The sequence below is a fragment of the Acomys russatus genome, chromosome 11 (genome assembly GCF_903995435.1).
Source record: "Acomys russatus chromosome 11, mAcoRus1.1, whole genome shotgun sequence".
In the NCBI taxonomy this organism is placed as follows: Eukaryota; Metazoa; Chordata; class Mammalia; order Rodentia; family Muridae; genus Acomys; species Acomys russatus.
In genome coordinates, this window is record NC_067147.1 from 21186503 (window position 1) to 21192502 (window position 6000).

Genomic DNA, 6000 nt, shown 5'->3' on the forward strand with positions numbered 1-6000 from the left:
GGCATCATCTTTAAGGGCTCCTGTGAACATTTTGTCACAACATCCATGCTGATACATGTGATACTCAGTCACAGTTTGTGCCCCTCACTTAATCTCCTTGGATATTATCAGGATTCAAGTGAAACAGGACCTACTCAGTAAAGAATTTTCTTCTTTCCTCCCTTCACTTCTGCCAGGACTTATTGTACCTTACGTGCATTTTTACTACTGATCCTGTGTAACTACTGGTCTGTGGGCACTTGTGGATGGTGAGTCTACTTACATCATCTACTTATCTGGAATATTCACCCCAATACTTGGTACATTTAGGACTATAGAAATGTTGCTGGTTGTTCAACCCTACTGTTACTAAATACAACACGATACCATGTGATCACGCTGTAATGGTTAGTGTTGTCAATGTGACAAGAGTATACTTGTGAGGGAGGGATTAGGTCTTGATTAGGTTGAGATGGGAAGAGACACCCTACGAGTGGACAGCTCCATTCCCTGGGCTTGGACCCTAACTGCGTAAGGAGAGAAAGGAAGCTGAGCTCAAGCATTCGTCCCTCCCTCCTTCTTGACTACAGATGCAAAGTGAGTGAGCGTCTGTCGCATGCTTCTGCTGATATGACTTCTCTGACACAAAAGACAATGCCCTCAAACAGCAAGTCAAAATAAACCCTTTGTCTCTTAAGTTGCTTTTGTTGGGGGTATTTTTGTCATACCAAGAGGGAAATTAAGTAAGGCAGCTGCCTGGTCTAGTGCTATGATTTGAAACAGGTCGCTCTTCTTTTGTAAAGACGCATCATTATGTAACAGAGCCATCATTAGTGTAGCAGACTGGTACAGGAATAGAAATGGGATCAACGACTTTTTGTTAATGTCGGGGGGGGGGGGTATGTGTGCACCTGCGTGAGTTCGTATACAGATGCCAGAGAAAACCTTTGGTGTCATCCTCAGGAATGCCACTCACTTCCTTTGAGACAGGGTTTCTCATTAGATTGAAGCTCACATCCTACTCTATGTTGGATGACCAGGGAGCCCCAGGGATCTTCCTGTCTCTGTCTCAGCTGAATGGAGCAGCTGAATGGAGGCTGTAAATGCATGCCACCAAGCTAGGCATTTTCACATGGTCTCTGGAACATCAAATTCAATTCTTCATCCTTATGGGTAAGCGTGTTACTCACTGAGCCAATGTCCTAAGCACCATGCAGCCTGCAATTAATGCTGTGTTTCAGCATCAATTTGCAAAGCATTTATTGAACACGGATTTTATTTCAGTAGTTGTTTGTGAATACATATATGTATATGTGTGTGTGTGTGTGTGTGTGTGTGTGTGTGTATACTGTTTGTTTGGTTATTTGTCTTTAAGTAATCTTTTTCTTATTGACGGTGGATGAGATTTCTGAGACCATTAATGATATTCAATAATAGGATTTTCTTTCTCCTATAGGCCCACTATGGGTGTTCAGGACTCTGTGTTCTAGGAAAAAATAATCTAAAAAAAGGAGCTGTAGATACACTATACCATAGCAGCTGCAGGAACCAAGCTGTAGAAATGATGAGAGTGAAAGTCTGAAGTGTGTGTCCATTAAATACTACAAATCTCTTTTCACATCCTCTGAATCTGACTAGTTTGTTAAACACGGTGGCTTTGTGTTTGAGGATTTAGAGAAATGGTAGTAGCAAGCCTGGAAAAAAATTAGTGGGCTAGTTAGCGGATACACTGCTAGAGTAACAGGCATGTGCTACCACACCCAGCTCAGCCAGCCTACCTTTTATACTCTTAGACACTGTCTCTATTCCAGGCTGGCCTGGTTCCTCAGCCTCCCAAGCAGCTGGAATGGCAGGGCCACACTGCTAGGCACATGTCAGAGTTGTCTTTCTGTGGAAGATACTAAGTGCTGCCATCCAGTCGCCACTTGCACTGCAAGTCTACTGGAGATCTTTCACAATTTTTGTTTCACTGCCTTTAGTGTCTAGACAGGAGCTGTTGCTAATGGCCAGAGATGTTGACGACTATAGTGATCTACACAAATAGTAATGCCACTGAATTTGGTGAGGAGGCTTAACTATGATCCTTTCTTCTGGATGCTATTAGTAGTCCCAGGAGTCATAGGGTGACCAGTCATCAATAAAAGAAGTGCGAATGCTGGGCAGTGTCCCTGACCTCCATCCACTCTGTACCAGGAGATCTCCTAGTCAGGATGCCCATGATTCCTCAGACATCTCCTGATACCCTGGGGTGGGCTCAGTACTAGATACTTTTGGTGACTGTGCTAGTCCTGACCATGGAGAAAGCTTCCCAGTGTGTGTGAGTAAAACATTATGTCACATGTCTCTCCTTGTGCTGTTGGGCCCTGATAAAGAGTGACAAATGGAGGCAGGGAAACTTTCAATGCATTAATTGTCATCAGGGAAGCCAGGGGATTGTGGTGGTTTAAAGTATAATGACCCCCCCATAGGTTCATGTATTTGAATACTTGGTCTGCAGTTGGTGGAACTACTTAGGAAGGATTAGATGGTGTGGTCTTATTGGAGAAGGTGTGTCACTGGGGGTAGACTTTGAGGTTTCAAAAGCAATGCTAATCCTAGTTCTCTCTCTCTCTCTCTCTCTCTCTCTCTCTCTCTCTCTCTCTCTCTCTCTCTCTCTCTCTCCCCACCTTCCTCCCTCCCTCCTTCCTGGTTATTGTCTCATCATGTTATGTCTCAACTACTGCTCCAGTGTTGTGATGGCCTGCTTGCTGCCCTGCTCCCACAATTGTCATGGATTCTAACTTTCTGGATCTGCAAGCTCCCATTAAACTTTCTTCTATGAGTGGCCTTGATCACGGTGCCTCTTTACATCAATAGAATTGTAAGTAAGACAGTAATACTGAAGGAACCACCCTGGACTTCCTATAGTCAGACCAGTTGGGAACTCAGCTGATTGTTACTTGACAATTTGCAACAAAGAGGAGCCTTGCAAACTGATTAAAGTAGAGCCACAGGTGACAATAGCTTTTTTTCCAAGAGTTTGAGGCAAGGTCTAGAAAGTCTCCTGTGCTTGTAGATGCCCCAGGGAAATCAGAGAGCTAGTGAGAAAAAAAAAGAAAACTAAGGAAGGGCAACGCAGAGTCACAGAAGGAAGAACAGGGCAGAAACAGTCTGCAGCACTGACGAGTGGCCTCCTCTGGGTATTTTCAGCACCCTGAATGAAGAGTAAGGGTGACAGTTGTTTTAGCAAACAGATAACATGCCACTGGCTGCCCAATCTAAACATCCTGCCAAATAGTCAGAGTGGAAAGAGCTGAAAGAGTTAGTGGGGCCTGCCAGAGCCTGGGAGTTGAGCTCCTCCTAGTCCCTAGCCTCATTGGCTTACATACAATCCCTAGTTTAAGGGACTGCCTAGGAGTGATGAGCATAGCACTCCTCTCCCTTCAGAAAGATGCTCTGAAGGTGGATCTATGCCTCTTGGTAGGAAATCTACCATTTTGGACAGTCTCCTCCCCACCTCCACCCCCTTTGCCCTTTTCCTCCCCCCCCCCTTTCTTTGCTTGGCCCATTTATGACATATTCCCCCATCCTCCTACTTTCTCAATGTGTTGTGCAGCATTCACTCAGCTCTTTGGAATTCTGTGGGTGGCAGGGCTTTTCTCCTCCATTTCATGTGCTCAGTGGTGTAGAAAGAGAAGCAGAAACCCAGACTTCTCTTTCTGTGAGCATTTTGATGAAAGGATGAGTGGTGGTCACAAATTTTTTTAAACAGGTGGCAAAGGAGATGTGGGTGACACCTTTAACAATACCTGCTTCTTTCTCAAGCCACCCCACCATGCTGGCATGTGCCCAGCAGCTCAATTTGGAGAGAATCCTACTGAATCAAATCCCAGACGGGATGTGCTATGAATGGGTCATTGGATACATGTCCATTTTTTTTCCCCTTCAGTAAGCCCTGGGTCTGCCTCTCTTGCGCCGTAGTCATTGTTGCTACTTTCTTTCTTTCATTGAATTCCTCTGAAGTTGTGGATTATTTTTTTCTGCCTTTGAGGAATTCCTTCTGGCTCGTGGATTTCAGAAGTATGAGTGCTTTAAACTTTTCCCTCCTCTTTTGAATTAATACTGTACTCCACATTTTTTTTCTCCTTTCTATTTCTGGGGACCGACTACTGAGTTGTTTTATATTACATTTTCATTTCAGAGCTGTTTGAAAATGGAGTTCATGTCATGCACGTGAATATTTTGCCTCCTCTTGGCTGATTTAATCAGCATGGATACCATTATTCATGCAATTGCATGAATAATTTATTCCACTGTTGTAAAAGTTTAATAAAAGTTTTCTTGTCTTTATCAAATTCCATGTTACTCTTTGTTCATTTCATAGCAGCAACATAATCAGAATATAAAGTAGGTTCTATCAAAAAACGATGAATGACATGGGTTTCATTAGGAATCTTGTGGGTATATCTTATTTTCCTTTTACTTATGATTGAATACAATTTTAAACATGCGGATAATATATAATTCTCTACAGACCAAGCCTGACCAGCATTAACTAAGCCATGCCGTTTAAAGCTTTGAAATGTTGTATTTACATTGTAACATGGATCTTTATTTGGGTTATGCAATGAAGCACGCAATTCTTGTCCTTGCATATTCATGGATAGCTGTGTGACTCTTGTGTCTACTGTGTGATTGTAAATTAATTACATCCTTAACCCAGGAAGATTACTTCTGATGCAAGTACAGTCATTTCAAACAAATAGTATGTTCTTACATTTACATTTTTTGTTAAATGTCCAGATTGGGCACTTCTAATTAGGGAAGTCATTCTGTAAATTAAAAGTATAAAATTACTATTTCTATGTCCCTTTTGATGCTAAAGTGGCAAGCTGTCTAAATAAGAGTCATCATCACCTACAACTGAGTTGTAGTAGTGCCGTGCTACGGTCACACAGCGGATGCCGAAATTGCAAACATGCAGTTCTTTTCAGGAAGTCAGGTGCTCAGCTCCTGAAAGTTGGAAATGTATTTTAAATGGCTATGGAAGATCCTTATAAATAAAGTAGGACTGTGCCTATGATGTAAGTAGTGAGAGAAAAGTACTAGTCACATTCCAGAAACAGCTCATTAGTGGCACAGGCTGACAATGTCTCATCTTAAACAGTTGTGGCTAGATGAGCATTAGAAATAAGTTGAGAGATTTTAGAGAAGCAAAACAGTACATGTAGCATGTAATGTACCATTACTTAGAAGACCCTCTTATCATAAGACATGTTTTTTCCCACATAAATTATGAATATCCATTTCACATAAAGTAAACAATTCCTAAGTATACACATTTTTTAAAAATTAGGTCATATCAAATTCTGTTGTCAAGTGAGTTCATATCATGCCAAAATCTGCTGCAAGTTGGCCGCTTCGGCTTTCTCAAATTATAGGCCTACTTCTACACATGAATAAACCTATGTACACTCAAGTTGTGATCTCTGTACAATGCTAGGCACTGTACCTACAAACACATATAATTGACAATTAAATACTATTTATACATTTGGTAAATAAACAAGAAGGAGGAGGAGGAAGAATGGGTAGATAAAGACGTCCATCTAGAGGAGACTAGAGGACATAGATAAGGTCCCACCACCAGTCCTACAAGAAATATATTTTCATGAATGAACATACATAAATATAATCATGTTTCTAATAATGGTAATTCTATGCTGACTTTGGCAGCTAAACCATGTACAGTTCAAAATGCTCAAAAATCCCTTATTAGTAAAAGTAAAAGTTAACTCAGTTATGCCGCAGCCATTTTAAGATGTTAGTTGCTTACAACGGTTTTCTTATCTTAGTTGACTACAGCAGTTCTTTTGTTTTTTATGTTCTTCTCTTCCCTAAGACACAGGCTCAGGGTTCCGCTGTTCTCAGGGGCACAACTAGTATTATAATAGGGACGAAGAAGGCAGGAGGAGAAGCACACAATGACTTTCAAAATTTCTGCCCAGATCCGAGACCTTTCACTGTTGCTCTTCACTGGTC